General features: G+C 40.4%; 1 pseudogene; it reads right to left on the bottom strand.

Moving 5' to 3' along the window:
• Nucleotides 1-14,219: 14,219 nt before the first annotated feature.
• Nucleotides 14,220-14,429, bottom strand: LOC129402691 (U2 spliceosomal RNA; annotated as a pseudogene).
• Nucleotides 14,430-17,625: the final 3,196 nt, after the last annotated feature.

Here is a 17,625-nt window from a genome sequence, read left to right as displayed (position 1 = left end):
TCTGGCTATTGTGAATAGAGCTACAATAAACACAAAAGTACAGATGGCTTTCTGCTGTGTGTTTTGCACTGAGTCAAATAAAAACTCAATTTTTAGTCATTTGAGGATTGCCCATATTGTTTTCCAAAAAGGCTGGACTAGTCGGCATTCCCACCAACAATGAAAGATAGTCCCGTTCTCCCCATATCCGGCCAGCACTGGTTGTTTTTGTTCTTTTTGATGTGTGCCAGTCTCTGTACTGTGAGATAATATCTCATTGTTGTTTTGATTTGCATCTCCCTGATAATTAGTGATGTGGAGCATATTTTATGTGCCTTTTGACTATTTGTATTTCTTCATTGAGGAACCTGGGGGTGCTCAAGACTTACTCCTAGCTTTGTCTGTTTGATCACTTTTGGCAGTGCCCATATTAGTGAGTAGTGCATAGCACTGGGGTCTTCTGGATGCAAGGAAAATCACCTTAGCCTCTGTACTTTATTTCCTGTGACTAGAAACATTTTCTTTGCTTTTTTTGGTCAGCACTAACAATCACAGAGTCTATTCTAAGTTGATTCTCATGGGATGCTCATGGGAGCAGTGCTTAGGGATGATACCATTCTCAGGGAAAGAAGAAAGCATCTGCATACAAAGCATGCTCTCCCGTCCTGTCCTTTAACTCATCGCCCCCGTCTCAACATTCTTAAGTGGCTCTGTCTAAATGAGAGCTAAGTTAGCAAAATAGTTTTTTCCTAAGGACTATGATATATTATTATTATTTTGCCATCATTGAGAATGTGCTTTGGGAATTCATTCCAAAAGAGAATAGAGGTAAAAGCTTTTCTTGCTCTTTTATGAATTACTGCTTTACTTACCCTAAAAATGTAACACCTAATAATGTAGTGTCAATTCTGGCAGTAATTTAATGTCTTTTTGTTCCATTCCTCTGAATGTGGCACAAAGAAAATGGGGTAAATCAGGATACTCATGGCATAAATAGATCACATTTATCTTGGCATGAGAGTCTGGTAGGCATTTAGCGTGCGAGGATATTGTTTGCTTTTAGGTGACAGAGATGCTTGAACTGAGGTCTAATGCCATCATACTAATCTAATGTAAAGAGAAGCTGGGCAGGTTGCCTGATTGAAATTTAACTGCCTCCTTTGCCAAATGAATACACTTCAAATGACAAAAAGAAGTGGGCAGTGCTTCAACCTTGATGTATATTTCTGGTGAGATCTTAATGGTCACAAAAGTGTTTTTGTAGGCTTCCATAGGATAATATCCAGTATGCTTTAGGGAGAAAATGCATGGATAGACTCTTCTTTTTCTAATTTTAGTTCCATACTCGTTTTTAAGTAAAAATATAGCTAAAAGTGATATTATTCTGTTTATTAGGTTCTATTACTTGCAAGCAATCTGAAGCTACCTATATGACAGAAGGGACTATATATAACCATAAATTTTAAGTTCATTTATATTTCACACAATATTTAATAAATGCTGATGTTAATATTACTATTTTTGTAAGACCAAGAGAGAAAACAGTGCAGATAATGTTGTTTCTCCCTATGTGTGATGATTTTCTACATTTTATATCCTTACAAGAAATTTTCAAATCTAAATTTTGAATATCAAAGCACCAAAATTTAATTTTAAATAATTAAAATTAATTAATTATTGGTGATAGCACAGCAGCAGGGTGTTTGCCTTGCATGTGGCCGACTGGATTTGATTCCTCCGCCCCTCTCAGAGAGCCCAGCAAGCTACTGTGAGTATCTCACCAGCAAGGCAGAGCCTGGCAAGCTCCTCGTGTCGAATTCGATATGCCAAAACCAGTATCAACAAATCTCAAAACGGATATGTTACTGGTGCCCACTTGAGGAAATCGATAAGCAACAGGATGACAGTGACAGTGACAGCGACAGTGTGAAGTTGTCATGGTTTAAAACAGTATCCAAGTATATGCTTGTGACATGCAAAATATTGATTAAAATTCAAAAAATCCTACACTACTGTTACAAGTTCCCTTATTGTCTTCCCCTCTCCCAATCCCCAACTTGAGCTTTGTAACCTCAATGATATCAAAATCCAAAGGTTTTATTTCTTGGACACAGTACATGCCTCTCTTTGTTTTATTATATACCATTCATGAGTAAAGTCGTCCTGTGTTCATCCTCTCCTCTGACTCATTCATAGAACACCAAACTGCTAATTCCATCCAAAATGTCACAGAAGGTAGGATTTCAATTTTTCAACTTTTACCTAATAAGTATTTCAATATATATATATATGTGTGTATATATATATATGTCCATATATATATAAACATATAGCACAATTTTTGTTTCCAGATCTTGGCTATTATTAATTTAGTATTGATAACACTACAATGAACACTGAAATTTTACCTTGTTGTGTTCTTGTGACAGATGTGAAGTAGTGAAATCATGGGTTAAATGGTAGTTCTGTTTTTTACTTTATTAAGAAGTCATTATAGTATTTTCATAGAGGGTGAACTTGATTCTAGTCCCACCAACAGTGAATGAGAATGAGCATTCCTTTATTATTATTATTTTATTATTTTATTAATTTTTAAATTTTGGTTTGGGGGCCATACCTGGTGCTCAGGGCTTATTCCTGGATCTGTACTCAGGGATTACTCATGTCTTAGGGGACCATTTGGTGCTAGGGGTCAAATCAGGCTGTGTGCAAGGCAAGTACCCTTCCCAATGTACTCTGGCCTGAATTAAAATTTTTTTCCTTTTTTTTAACCACTTCTCCCTCAGCTCTGGTTGCTTCCTGCCTTTTGATTCCTTTGATTCGGGCATTTTAGCTGGTGTGAGGTGATGTGTTAGTGTTGTTTTGATTTGTATTTCCCTGATAATAAGTGATGACAAAAACTTTTCATAAACATATTAGCGAGGTGTTTGAGGAAGTATCTCTTTATCTCTGACCCCTATTTTTGAATAGATTGTTTGGTTCTTTTGTTGGTAGCTTTTGTGAATGTTTTATATATCTTGAATATTAGCCCTTTAGAAGATGTATGGATGCAAGTATTTCCTCCTACTCAGAAGAATATATATTTTAGTTGCAGTTTATTTTAAAATGAGAACTTTTTAAGTTTAATGTAGTTTCATTGTTCATTTTTGTTGTTGTTGTTATTTCATATATATATAAATATATATATATATATTTATATATATATTCACATATATATATATATATGAATCACCGTGAGGTACAGTTACAGACTTACAAACTTTCATGCTTACGTTTCAGTCATACAATGATCAAGTATCCATCCCTCCACCAGTGCCCATTCTCCACCACTAATGTATGTTCCTAGTATTCCCCCTACCACTTCCCCGTGTGACAGGAGCATTCCTTTCTATTTTTTTCATTTTATTTTATCTTTTTTTTTTAAATCTTTTTATCTTTGATTTTTTTGAATCACCTTGAAAACAGTTACAAAGCTTTCAAGTTTAAGTCTCAGTCATACATACAATGACCAAACACCCATTCCTTCACCAGTACACATGTTCCACCACCAAGAACCCCAGTATACCCCCCATCCCACCCCCACCCTGCCTGTGTGACTGATGATTTTCACTTTACTCTCTCTTTACTTTGATTACATTCAATTTTCGACAGAAAGCCCACTACTATTATTTGAAATTTCTCCCCAACAATCAGACCTGCCAAAAAGGCATCATTAGTTAATTTGTTTCCTATTGCTGATAATGAAGAGCATATGATGTCACACGGCCACAACAGCGGCTGCTCGGTTTTGGAATCCTGGTATCTTAGTAATTAAGCTCCTCCACTCCTGAACAGCCATGATACCAGAGGCACACAAACCAAACTTGGAATGCAGCAGCTGCTGGCAGGAGCATTTCTTTCAGCTTTCTCTCTCTCTTTGGGTGTTGTGGTTTGAATAGTTATGTTGTTTAATGGTTCTTTTTTCTTCCTTCTTTTTTTTTTTTGGCCAATGGACAAAAATAACTGAAGACATCTTTGAAGTCACTGTCCCAGAGAGTTCCATTTAACTCAATGTATATCAAGAATTTAGGTCTAATACTCAGAATTTCAATTCATTTTTTTGTTTTGTTTTTTTTTTGTTTTTTAAACTTTTTTCATTTTTTTTTTACTTTTTTAAATTTTCATTTTATTGAATCACTGGGAAAAAAAAATACAAAGCTTTCAGGTTTAAGTCTCAGTCATATACTGATTAAACCCCCATCCCTTCACCAGTGCACATGTTCCACCACCAAGAACCCCAATATACGCCCCTCCCACCCAACCCCAACCTAAGTTGCTAATGATCTTCACTTTATTCTCTCTATACTTTGAATACATTCAATATTTTAACTCACTATTATTGTTTGGAACTTTCCCCCAACAATCAGGCCTGCTGAAAAGGCATCATTTAATAATTTCTTTTCATTGCTGAGAATGAAGACTCTATGAGCTCGCATGACCACAACAGTGGCTGCGCAGTTTTGGATTTCTGATATTTTAGCTCAGTTCACAGTCTTAGATGCATTTCTGCAAGAAGCCGCTCTGGGTGCCAAAATGGGTTAGAAGACCTCTTGGATCATAGTCTTTAGGAGCAGAGGGTCCGTTTCATGCGCGGCAGCTCCGGATCTTATCTGGGCGGAGGGCGTGCCAGTAACTTCCCTCATGCCATGACTGCCTACAAGCCACGAGCCACGTCACTGTAAACTCATACCTCTGGGTTGGGAGTCTTAGGAGGTGGCTCTCGCTACGTGGGTGTTGCCACCACCGCCATTTTCCGTGCAGAAAAACAGGGTAGAGAGGGAGGATCCCACCCCGGGCGGCACGGGGTTGTAGCACAGCTCAGTCTAGATGCATTTCTGCAAGAAGCCACACTGGGTGCCAAAATAGGTTAGAAGACCTCTCGGATCATAGTCTTTAGGAGCAGAGGGTCTGTTTCATGCGCACATCTCCTCAATCCATTTTTTAAATGAATTTTATGCATGGTTTGATATATAGAAGTTCAAACTTTTTTTTTTTTAAATGTGACTATCCAGTTTGTCCAGCTACATTTGTTGAAAGGCATCATTTTCTCTAGTTCTCGTCATTCGTTAATTGCTCATACGTCCAGTGGCTTATGTCTTGGCTTTCGGTTTAATTCTGCTGACCCAAGAGTTGCTTTTATTCTAGTACCACACTGCCAGTTTTGTGTGTATGTGAATTGACTGTATTTTCCAAATTTTTACACTCCTTTTAATTTTGTTGAAAAGTCAACAGTTTGATTAATACTCTGTAATAACTTGGTAGTTCAGATTTCTATCCTTTCTCTGTAAGGGCTGCCGTCGCTGACTGTTAGAGCATTAATCAGCTATTTGCTGAGGGACTGTTCAGTGGTTTCTTTACATTATTTGTGTCATGTCATTTTCTTTACACTATTGTATTCCCTGAAGTCTTTGCTTTATGAAAACAGTAATCAGTTGATAAGCCAATAGCTTTTCTTTACTCTCTGGAAGAAAAACACATCCTCTGCGCTCTGTCTCCCTCACCACTCCCAACAAAAGTCAAATGCAACCAACCTCACACATAGTCATCTAGCCTTCGCTGGTTGTTTCAGAAGATATTCTGGTACATATTTTCAGTGCTATCAGGTTGCAGAAAACCTACCTTATGCTCGATTTCTGTTTGCAGAAGCCTAAAAGTTATCAAAAAGTGTCATTGTATGTTTCTCTCATGCAATTTCTGAGTCCTCCCTTGAAGAAGTATGTTGTATTCTGACTTCACCAGTGTGTCAAGTGGCTTTCCAAGGCCTTTTCCCACTTTGAATCTTCCCTCTCAGACCCCTTCCCAGACTGAGTTTGTTTGTGCTTTCCCTGTTTGAGTTTGTTTACCTTTCACTGTTCCAGTGCTTGTCCCAAGGAACTGTAAATGGATTATATTTTCAAATGTCTTACATAAGCTACCATTTCTGGAAGTTGCTCCATCCTGAGTGGTGAAGTGGGATTAAAAAAAAAAAAAGTTTCAGTCTCTGCATCAGGCCTGCACTAAACTACCAAACAGGCCACAATTCGCACATGCTGTTTTATAAGAACAGGATTTATGTTGCACCCATCTTACCAGGAAGTCTCATCAATCAAGTGGGTTACCATCCAGACAGCCACCACCAAGCTGGCAAATAAAGGATGCTATGCAAGCCAGCGAAATTATCACAATGCTTTCTTCGTGAAATTTTACTGCTTTCCCATCTTTCTTAAATACTTGGTTGCTATATTCTCATGTTTAGATAGAAAAGATTTTAAAAAGTTGACTTTATCAATTTCCTATCTTGAAAGTTGGTTCAGTTTAGGTAATTTTTCTTCTCAAAAATTTAATTATAAATTGGGAGGGCAAGTTATACTATAATCATTGTATGGCTACTCTTAAGTAGCTTCCTAGGGCAACTCTAGATGATACTGGGCAAACTGGACTACTTGATTCACTGTTGGGCCTTGCCTTGCCAGAGACCACAAAGGCCATCAGGGCAGGGTGGAGGTGGGGGAGTCAGAGCTACCCCTGGGGGTGTTCAGGGAGATATGTGGTGCTGAGGATTGAGCACTGGTTCCAAACAAGCAAGAACTGAAGCACTGATTCTTAAGCTCTGGATATTCCTTAGATTGCTGTGTCTCATAGTTAAATGAAGTGGGAGAATAAGCTTTTCTATGATTGGTGTTGAGAGAATTTTTTGTCCGCAATCAAAGAATGAAGGTGAACCTTATCGAAAACCTTAAGATAAAGCTGATACACAAAAATCTACTTAAAATCGAACAAAGACCCAATGCAATAACTAAAACTGCCAAACTCTTGGAAGAAAATACCTGATTAAAATTATAACAGTGGATTACAGTGGTTCTTGGGGTGAAAAATCTATGTGCAATAAAAAATCAATAAGCCAATAGATGTGTCTTCATAAAATTTAAGCATTTTTGATTTGTAAAAGAGATAGTCACAAAAGAGAAAACAACATATAGGCTGAAAAAACACTTTTACAAATCATATATCCGATAAGGGAGCCATATGTAGGTTAGCGTACATGAAGAACTCATAGTAATAACCAAGACAAAAATTTAACAAAGTTTCAGAGTAGACAATTCTCCAAAGAAATACATATAATTGCTTAACAATAACATAAAAATTACTTAACATTATTTTTAGGGGAATAAAATTTAAAAGCCTCAATGAGCTACCATATCACTTCTACTGATGACTGAATAAAGACTCAAATTGCATATGCTGACAGTAATGTTTAGAAATCAGAATATTCCCACATTGTGGATGAACTGTAAAATGGAATGTCAGTTTGAGAAAAAATCTGGAGGGTGCTAAAAAAGGCTAAACATAGTTACTATTTGATCTATCAATTTCACTCTTAGGCATATACACCTGAGAAATGAGATTGTACATTCCCACTAAAACTTGTATAATTGCTCTTAATTGCATTGCTTATACTATCCAAGGGGTAAAAGCAATATGAATTTTTATCACCTACTAAATGGATTTAAAATGCAGTGTGGTACATAATAGAATATTATTTGACAGTAAATAAGAATGACACATTGACGCAAGATCCCTAAAAACATTATGGTAAATGAAAGAACACTTAAGAGTATATGCTTTATGATTCCGTATACAAAAACTGTCTAGAATTGGCAAATTTACAGAGGAAAATACACCAGTGGTTACCAGTTGGAAGCAATGAGTCTGAGAGGTATTCACTATAGTGTCAATTCTATGAAGATGTTGAAAATTTATTTAGTTTTCATTATTTTAATCCCTACCCAGAACCCCCATTTTCCAGTATCTAGGCACTCACACTCACAAAATGCACCTGGTGCTATGTAATCCTATCAATGGCCAAGATCCAGAGACTATAAACAAAACTCCTGGAAGAGAGCAAAGCAGAGTCATCTACCCCGTGCCAGGTTGTCTTCACCGGGGTCCTTTGGAAGGGGGAGGATTGCGTTTCCCTCCCCGCCCCCAGCAGAGCCCCAGCAGCTGAAGACCTCTGGAATCCAGCCACAGCCATGCTCAAGGCCATCTTCCACATGCTTGGATGAGCCTCACGCATGAAGGAACCAGCAGAGAAACTCAGGTGTGCGGGACCTGGGGCTAAGATCTCCAAGACTGCTCGGATCGGGACTCGGCCTCCTCCACCCTAGCCCCCCATTTTTCATAGCTTGGCAGCCACATCCACAAATTGCCCCCAGTGCCATTTAATCCCATCAACAGCCAAGATCCAGATACTAGAAAATAAAGCTCTGGAACCGCAGTGTGTGGACTGGATCGGGACAGCCGGTGGTCAAGGACAGGCGAAGGAAGAACGAGGACCAAGCTGGTTGCTGATTAGTTACCGTTTATTCAATCTTCCATCTTTCTCATCTCCCGCACTCCCAGCTCCGGCCTCTCTCTGCATCTACTGCTCAACTGCTGCTTCTCTCTCTGGCTTCTCTCTCTCCTCCTATCTTGTCTCTCCCACCTTGCCCTCTAGGCTACACCCAGCCAGGTAGCCAAATCAACATAAGAAAGCCCTTCCTGAGGGCAGGGCACTCCAAAGCCCTTCCTCACTCTTAAGGTTTTTTTTCTTTTCCTTAGTCCAGGAACTTATTAACATCTTAATACTAGTTATTTTCGTATGGACATAGCAAGGAATACATTGAGGCTTGCAAGGCAGCTCTCCTGGCAACATCTTGCCACAGGCTCAGACCACAGCACTCAGGCCAGATTAATCATTCCTCACCCTAGCAGGGTCCAAATCTAGTATCACTGTTTGGATCATGACAGCATTTGTCCATGATCAAGCTCTTAACTTACAGTTAAGCATTAGGAACTTTGGCCAGGCCCATCTCGATGCCAGGGTAGCACACAACTCACCGCTTGCCCTGGGTCCTTCTTGTCCCACGTCGGGACCGTGCTTTGGGGGTGCTAGGAAGTAAGGGCAGCTGAGGCTTAGGTCAAGAGAACAGATGCCCTGGAGGAAAATATCACGTAGAGTCAAATGACTCCCAGGTTACAAAAGCATAACATTTGTTAAGTCTTCCTGTGTCCATACAAAAGGGACTTGCTCTGAATAAACTATGCAAAGGACTCAAGGAGAAGAGAAAAACATTATTTACAAGTCAACAGAACACTAAGAAAGAAGCTACAAATAAACAAAGAGGAATGGGAGCACTGTAACAGGAGTAACCCAATAAACCTAAACTACTGAGGCTATGTTATCCTACACTGGACCTCGTATCATCTAGTTCTCCCTCTTCAAGAACCTGGCAAGCACCAGAGCATCCTGCCCACACAGAAGAGCCTGGCAAGCTCCCCGTGGCATATTCGATAGGCCAAATCCAGTAACAATGATGGGTCTCATTCTCTTGACCCTGAAAGAGCCTCCAACGTGGCACCATTGGGAAAAACGAGTAAAGAAAGGCTGCTAAAATCTCAGGGCTAGGACAAATGGAGACATTCCTGGCGCCCGCTCGAGCAAATTGATGAACAATGGGATGACAATGACAGTGAGAATGATAGTGGTGAATTATAAAAACATTATTAAAATTCTTTATAAACTGTTAGATAAATGAAGAAACCATAAGTCCATAGTAATTTAAGTGAAGAAGTGAGTATACCAACAGCTTGATGAACAAAGTATTTCATAATCTCAAAGTAACCCCAAGGGAATCAATTCAGAAAACTCATTTTTAATATCTGTTTTCTTCTAAACCACTCCAACTCAGTAAGTCAAGGTTCTCAAGACACAGAACCAGAATGATTATATGTAAAATATATGTTAACTTATTAATAATTATTAATATGTTTGCATTAATAAATTACAAAACTAATTGGATCATTAATTATAGATCAAGAATACACAGTGAGAACTGGCAGACTGGAAACTTAAGCAGGAATTGTACTACTGTCTTGAGCCACATTTTCATCTCTTTTAATTTTTCCTCACAAGCCTGTTCTACTGATTGAACCAGTTTTATACACCTCTATTAATTAGAGTCACTGTATCACTGTTACTGTTGTCCCATTGCTCATCAATTTGTTCGAGTGGGCACCAGTAAAATCTCCATTCATTCCTGTCACGTTCAGGGTCAGGGGAATAAGGCCCATTATTGTTACTGTTTTTGACATATTGAATACACTACGGATAGCTTATCAGGCTCTGCCGTGAGAGATTCTGCATCGCTGTCCTCCAGGAGCTTTGTTTTATAGTCTCTGATCTTGACCATTGATGAGATTATATGGCACTGGGAAAGTTTGTGGGTGTGACTGCCAAGCTACTGAAAAACAGGGAATCTGGATGGAGGAGGCCCAGTCCTGATTCAAGCAGGATTGGAGGTCCCACATAACTGGGTTCCTCTGTCGGTTCCTTCATATGTGAGACAAGTCCGAACGTGTGGAGGGTGGCCTGGAGTATGACTGCGGCTGGGTTCTGAAGGGTTTTGGGAAACTCAACCTGCCCCCCTCCAAGGGGGCCCCGGTGAAGACAACCTGGCACAGGGGGAGGGTATTTAGAGTAATTTCCCTTAATTATAGTAAAAATATCTTAGATGTTAACCACATCTGTGAAATACATTCAGGCAAAATCAATTGAGTGTTCCATTAAATTACTGAGTACCATAGTCTGGCCAAAGCTCACCTGACATAGAAAACTAGCTCACACTAAGGATCGACTCACTATAATAAGGGACAGACTTTTACCATGGACTTTGACACCAATGCAATGGAATGATCAAGGTAAACACTAATCATAAACATAAGAAATATATGTATCTGATAAAGTGAGTGAGAAAAATACTGTATTTCTTGATAATATTTCTGTTGAAACTGAATAACTGAAATCAATGAGTAAAATGTCAGTAAAACTCCAATAAGTATTCTTCAAGAATTACTTGAAGGCTTGTCAGAGAGTTCAAAAAGAGTTCAAAGGAATTAAGAATATACCTGGTATGTGCAACCCTTCAGATTCAGTCCCAGACACGATATGCCCATCTCTTTCTCCCAGTACCACTGTGAGTAGCCATGATCACCCCAGAGTACCATCATGAGGCATGACCCCTAAAAAATAGTACAATGAAAGCAAAGTAATATGTATCTAATTCCCCAAAAGTGATTTGGCAACACTCTGTCTAAAACTATAAGAACAATAAAAAGAATAATTATATTATCTCTTGCACAGCAGAGCCTGGCAAGCTACCGTGGCATATTCGATATGCTATAAACAGTAATAACAGGTCTCACAATGGAGACGTTACTGGTGTCAGCTGGAGCAAATCAATGAGCAACGGGATTACAGTGATACAGTATTATTTTGTAAATCACAACAGACCTCATTCTTTCAGAAAAATAGTTCATATATCTGAGAAGAAAATATAGATGATTGAAAATTGCAATTTGACTCCTAAAATACAAGATACTTTTTTTAGCCAAAAATTACATATAGGGAGTCTCTAATAGAAGGGTCTCAACAATATCACTGTCTTCCCGTTGCTCATTAATTTGATCAGCAGATGTCAGTAACATCTCCATTTGTCCCTGTCGCATTCAGGGTCAGGGGAATGGAGTCTATTATTGTTATTGTTTTGGCATATCGAAAACACCACGGGTAGCTTGCCAGGCTCTACCCAAAATTACAAACAAGAAATAAAATAGTTAACACGCTAAGGTACCACAAATCCTAATAATTAAGCCACCTTGATGCCAAATAAAAATAAAGGAACAAAAAAGCAAAGTGTGATTTGTGATTTTTCTAAGAGATTTCAGAGCCCTGAAATTTGGGTTTAAAATGCTTGGGGACTACCAATATTTGTAAACTACAAGAATTTTAAGTGATTTCATAGTTTATTTTATTTCTGAGACTCAAATCAATTCATCTCATATTTTTTCTTTCAATTGGCAATTTTGAACTTAGTGTACAAATACTTTGGAAACTCTAGAATGTTTCTAGTCACCATAAAACCTTAAGAGATATCTTTTGGCACTACTGCAAAGGTCAGACTCTTTGTTAAGGTATGATCTCATGGTTTTTTAAAACCAGATTAGTTAGTCACGATGTTCTTATTTCTCCTTCTCCCCTCTCCTTTTTTTTTTCCCCATTAATAAATTTAGGCTGAAGCTGGAGAAACCAATAGTCTGAGCACTTGCTCTGTACATGATGAGGGAGGCCCAGATTCCATCTCTGGCGCCTCGTGGCCCTAAGCACCACCTTGCACGCAAATAGTAATAAAGAGTAGCCCCTGAGCATCACCAGGTGTGACCCCCTTCCCCCCCCAAAAAAAAGATAGCAAGTGTAGCTGTGGAGCTCATCAGTTAGGGGAGGGCATTCTACTCTGTCTGTGGTTCTCTAAAACAGGGTTCAGCTCACCTCACCTCCAACCTGCAGCCCCCACAGACCCCCCCACCCCCGCTGGGAAACGGCCTGATCGGGCAGCAATAATACATTTCACACCAGTCAGGAAAGCCAGTTGCATCTCAGGCTGGGTTTCCCCCACGTGGCTGGCTACAGCAGTGGGTTCCAGCCCTCTCCTACCTGCAGACGGGCTCCCGGCCACGGATGAAAACTACTGAGCACAGGGGACTGACTCATCTGATGATGACCCTGATGACCGTGATGCCACAGATCCCATGGTCCAGTCCAGGTTCACTGAATGAAAATGCCTCCCATAAATGGGAACATAGCAATAGCTGAGGTTTGATTTTGTGTGTGTATGTGTGTGTGTCTGTGTGTGTGTGTGTGTGTGTGTGTGTGTGTCTGTGTGTGTGTCTGTGTGTGTGTTTCTTTTTTGAGCTTACTCCTGGCTCTGTGTTCTGGGATTACTTTTGACGGGGTTCAGGGAAAACATATGTGGTGCTGGGACTCAAACCTGGGTCAGTCACCTGCGAGGCAAATACCCTACCCACCATACTATGACTCTGACACAAGAGCTAAGATTTAAAACAACTGCAGCAACAGTTCATGGGAGCCCACCTGTGCGACGAGCAGCATGCTGAGAGAGGGGCTCCCCTGGCCCGCTGCTGTCTACTTCCACTCAGGAAGCTGCTCAGAAGCAGATCTGAGCCTCACGCAAGTAGGCAGCAGGGGAAACGGGAGCTAATGGAGAGCTATGAGCATCCCGAGTCCAGGCCAAGGTAGCGTCCAGCCACGCCACACACACCCGACCCTTGGAATGGAACACAGACAAGTGGGCAAATAACTGTGGCAGTGGCAGGCAGGTGCGCACCACTTTGGTGCACCAAAGAGGTGAGCACCAAAAATACTGACGCCTTTGTTAGAACGCCCTGGCACCTGGGCCAGCATAAATGCAGCTGGGGTGCTCGATGCCAGGGCAAACACAGTGAGAGAAGGTGCCGGAGGCAGAGCCTGGTTTCCTACAAGGAAATTGGCCCGCTGGGCTGGCTAATGCTTTGCCAGAAGCTTTGGCAGTGGCTAGGATCTGCCCCTGGTGAGGTGAGCCTGGAGTCTGGAAAGCCAGGGAGAAGGTGTCCAGAAAAAGGAGACAGGAGCGAAGCCCCAGGCCCCTGCTGAGCTAAGTGTAGGCTGTTCACAGGTGTTTGGCCTCGTTCACTAGACTTTCAACTTCCCCTGACCTGGGCATGAGCAAGCGCAACAGAATCAATGCTGGAGAGAAAAGGACCAAGGCCTACATGACCACTTATTATGTCGGCTTAAAGGTCACCTTCTTAGCAAGTCCTTCCAAGACCACCTTATTCAGATGGCAGTTTCTGACTCCCTCTCTTCCTGTCCCCTGTCCCCCTTTCCCTCCCCACAGCACCTGTCATCCTCCGCAAGACTCACTGGGTTGACTCTAACAGAAGCCTTCCACAAGCCTTGGTAGAGGCCAGTGAAGAAAACTAGCTCCGCTCTACCTAAGACAGCCAGTACATGCCCTTTATCTCGAATCAATGAGCGACTTACGACCAATGCGCCCGAAAGAGTCAGGGCCGGTGTGAGTAGGTCAGCAGGTAGAGCATTTTCTTTGCTACAAACCAAGCTGTATTCAAGTCCTGGCACTGCATAATATTCCCTCGAGCACTTCCAGAAGTAATCCCTGAGCACAGAACCAGGTACACCCTGAGTACCACCCAGTGTGGCCCACAAAACAAAGCGAACAACAACAAAAAGAATGCAACAGAGCCAAGTTAGGAGAGCCAGAAGAGGTAGGTGCAACTATCAAACACTCACCAAAGCAGCTGCTTAAAATAGTCCATTCAGCCCTTCAGAAATATTTTCCATTCAGGTCTAGATTGCAAGTGCCTGTGGAGCTATAAACAATCAGTTGTGACCCATGACATCACACTAGGAGTCACTGCACTAGGGCCATTTCCATGTAGTGCAAATGCTGTATGTTGTTAGGTTTGTGATCATTAACTTCATATTAAACTGATAAGAACAGATACTACACTTGATCTTAGCCAAAAGGCCGAGTGATAGTACCGCGGTAGGGAGTTTGCCTTTTATGCGGCCGACCCGGGTTCAAATCCTCCGTCCCTCTCGGACAGCCTGGCAAGCTACCGAGAGTATTTCACCCGAATGGCAGAGCCTGGCAATCTTCCCGTGGCATATTCAATATGCCAAAAACAGTAACAGCAAGTCTCACAATGGACACATTACTGGTGCCTGCTTGAGCAAATCAATGAGCAATGGGATGAAAGGGACAACTTCATATTATGTGCTATTAACTTGGGCATACTTATCAGCTGAAATATATTTCTAGTACTAGTGAATGCTTGAAGTTATGAAGGAGTGGAGACTGAATTCAAGGTAACATGAAATCTACGCATAGTGTTTGTGTTTCCACGTACCCTTTTGAATCACAAAGAATATGGTGTGGAGTATCAGTTGATTCATCAGAGGTTGATTACAGTTCTGGGTATAGTATATATGATAGTTGATGTGAAAATCATTAGGCATGCACAGTGGTATAGAAAAATGCTAAAAATTAATCTAACATTGATGATAGTAAATATACCCAAAGTATCCTGAAAGCGTTTACCCTTTTAGTTTAACTAGAAGATTAAAATTATATTGTTGATAGTGTAAAAATGGGTTGAAGGAACCAATGAAACAAGTCTTTGCTATCACTTTGGTCCCCAAATGGCAAAAAGAGCACTATCATTTTTTTTTAAGGTTTCTGATTAAAAATCACAGATTAGCTCCAGAGCCCCTTGAGTTCTCAAGAAAGGAAAGAATCTGGTTTACAAAAGAGAAGGGAGGGGCTGGAGTAATAGCACAGCGGGTAGGGCATTTGCCTTGCATGTGGCCAACCCAGGTTCTAATCCCAGCATCCCATATGGTCCCCTGAGCACGGCCAGGGGTAATTCCTGAGTGAAGAGCCAGGGGTAACCCCTGTGCATCACCGGGTGTGACCCAAAAACCAAAAAAAAAAAAAAAAAAAAGAGAGAAGGGAAAGAGTTGATAGCCCCAGGCTCCTTCTGATTTTATCTTTTTTTCTTTTTAAATTTTTTTTAATTTTAATGAGATACAGTTATCCTTTCTTCTACCCATAAAACTGCCTCTTTTACTGTGCCCTCTTCTACCTCCTCCTACTGCTCAATTATGTTTTAATTTAATTTTTGAAAGGTTGCAATTCACCATTAAGTATGCTTCCCTGAGTAAGCATTATAAAAATATGTAATCATCTTCCATTAGTAGGTGGCATGCCAAGATTCTTTGTACACGAGTTCCCATTAAAGTTAATCTAAGTATAGCTGATGGCTCATGGCAGGAGTAATAAAGTTGTTGCTGATTTTTAAAAAATGCATATGAGTTTGTTTACCCTTTAAAGATTGGTACATCTTCCAGCCTCTTAAGAGGATCCTCTGCTAAGAAAGAGGTGACAGAGTAATAAATGATTATATGTGGGGCCTTTTCCATAGACACTTCAGTCAAAGTTAATCCTGAAGTGCAATTAATATATCCCTAACATGACCATATATACCTCTAAATGAGAGCAACTGTTAAATCTAAGCAATTTGCACATTCTCTTGAGGATTGTATTCATTCTCAAAATGTCAAGATGCACTCAATTGTGAGAACAGAGTAACTAAGCTTAAATTGAATTGGACAGAGTGCTCTTAAGAATAAGGAGTTTAAATATGAAAGTTTAAATATCACAGTTGTCCTGATTAAAAACTTGGCAATGAGAAGAAAACAAACTTGAAAAGTACTAGATAGCTGCATGAAGTATGAAAATTGAAGAATGTCATTAAAATTTTAGGTATCCAAAGGATAAAGTTAATGGTGAATTATTAGCAAATGTTACTGTTTTCCAATCATCAATACAGAATTAGTTATCATTGATAAATTCTCTTTTCTCATGTTCATTTCTCATGATGTAAAGAGAGGGGTGCGGCAGGGTGATACCGTTTCACCGAAACTCTTCAGTGCCGCCCTCGAGAACATCATGCGACTACTGGAATGGGAAGGAATGGGAATGCAGATAGACGGTCGGCAATTACACCACCTCCGCTTTGCTGATGACATCGTTCTCATAACACCAAACATTAGTCAGGTGGCACAAACGCTGGCTGACTTCGACCACCAGTGTGGAAAGGTCAGATTACAGCTAAATCTTAACAAGACGATGTTCAAGAAAAACGAACTGGTCCCTGAAGCTCCATTTGCTCTCTATGGAATGAACAGCTCCAAATGCAGCAGCTATGTGTACCTGGGTCAAGAAATCAACATGAGGAATGACTTGGTGCCAGAAATGCGCAGGAGGAAGAGAGCAGCGTGGAATGCCTTCAAGAGCATCGAAGAGGTGGTTAAGAGAACAAAGAACCTCTGACTCCGGTCACATCTTTTCGACTCCACGGTTCTTCCTGCACTAACATATGCCTCAGAGACCTGGGCCCTACACAAGCAGGATGAGAACGCTATTACGGTATCCCAAAGAGGAATCGAAAGAGCTATGCTGGGAATATCATGTCTCACTCAAATGAGAGAAGGAATCTGGAGTTCTGACCTCCGTCGATGGTCAAAAATCAGGGATGCTGTCTCGTTTGCCAAGGTATCAAAAATTAGATGGGCTGGTCATGTAATGCAATTCAGAGACAATTGCTGGACTAGAGCTGTTACCGACTGGATTCCACGGGATGTCAGAAGACCTCGTGGCCACCCACCAACTAGATGGTCAGATTCCTTGGTCAAATCCATGAATGAGCGATTTGAGGCTCTTCCTGTTCCTGGAGCAAGCAGATATCATTGGGCTGCACTAGCACGAGACAGGGACAAATGGAGACGTTGCTGGTGCCTGTTCGAGGAAATCAAAGATCAACGGGACTACAAGTGATACAAGTGATACATGTTTATTTCATCAAATTTGCCTCTAGATGAATCAACTCATTAATTCATAATTATGCTAAATGATAGTATTTATCTTCATAGTGTACTAGTGCACTAGTAATATTTGAAAATTAGGAATACATCCCTCCTATAGCTCCAAATCTCAATTGTCCTTAAATCACTTTGCAGTAAGGCAAAATTAACTAGAATTTTTCTTTTAATGGAAGTATTCTAGTTAATCATTTTTATTTCAAAATATTTTGTATTATTTAACAGACCTATAAAATATTAGTGTTTTTTTTTTTTTTTTTGCTGGAGCAATAGTACAGCAGGTAGGTCAT

Source organism: Sorex araneus, chromosome 2 (assembly GCF_027595985.1).
Source record: "Sorex araneus isolate mSorAra2 chromosome 2, mSorAra2.pri, whole genome shotgun sequence".
NCBI lineage: Eukaryota > Metazoa > Chordata > Mammalia > Eulipotyphla > Soricidae > Sorex > Sorex araneus.
This window is presented reverse-complemented; position numbering and strand designations above follow the sequence as displayed.